At 35.0% G+C, this 575-nt stretch overlaps 1 non-coding gene across 1 annotated transcript; it reads left to right on the top strand.

Annotated features, from left to right (window-relative positions):
* Nucleotides 1-374: 374 nt before the first annotated feature.
* Nucleotides 375-432, top strand: LOC113744902 (U7 small nuclear RNA). Its single transcript, XR_003461891.1, has one exon. It is a non-coding gene; the product is annotated as a U7 small nuclear RNA (small nuclear RNA).
* The last annotated feature ends 143 nt before the right edge of the window (nt 433-575 follow it).

Here is a 575-nt window from a genome sequence, read left to right as displayed (position 1 = left end):
ATACGCCCCACATGTTAAGATGTCAAACTTCACAGAAGAAATAAACATGTTTACAGCCTGGTACAAAAAATGGTTTTGGCCTCTATAGCTAATTTTGCCGTTCATGACAACTGTAAGGAGACTGAATTTTTATATAACTCAGCTGTTTGAATTATATTAAGGCTTAAAGTTTAAGGTTTAAAGGATTATTACTAATAACACAAGAGTATCACTACAGTCAATCAGCTGTGCAGTGTGTTGAGAGGACGTGACTGACAATTCACCATTTGATTGGTGACTAAAGTCCCGCCCTTTGCTCGTTAATATAATCCGGCACCATCACAATGGACAGTGTGTTCAGAGTACGAATCATGTCTGGGGGCCGATAATGCTTCAGGAACCAATAGCTCTTTAGATATTTCTCTAGTAGGTTTCTCATTTTGAGAAGCCCTCTATCAATGTTAAATATAAAAGCAAATGTTCTATATGTTCTACTAGTAGGTATATGTAAATACATAGATGGTGTCTGTATATTAATGATTAATTCTACTTACATGTAAGATTATGTTTATTTGCAATGTCTTTGTTTTGGAAAT

The sequence above is a fragment of the Larimichthys crocea genome, unplaced genomic scaffold (genome assembly GCF_000972845.2).
Source record: "Larimichthys crocea isolate SSNF unplaced genomic scaffold, L_crocea_2.0 scaffold27590, whole genome shotgun sequence".
Taxonomy (NCBI): Eukaryota; Metazoa; Chordata; class Actinopteri; family Sciaenidae; genus Larimichthys; species Larimichthys crocea.
Note: the sequence above shows the minus strand (reverse complement) of the source record. Positions and strands in the feature narration are given on the sequence as shown.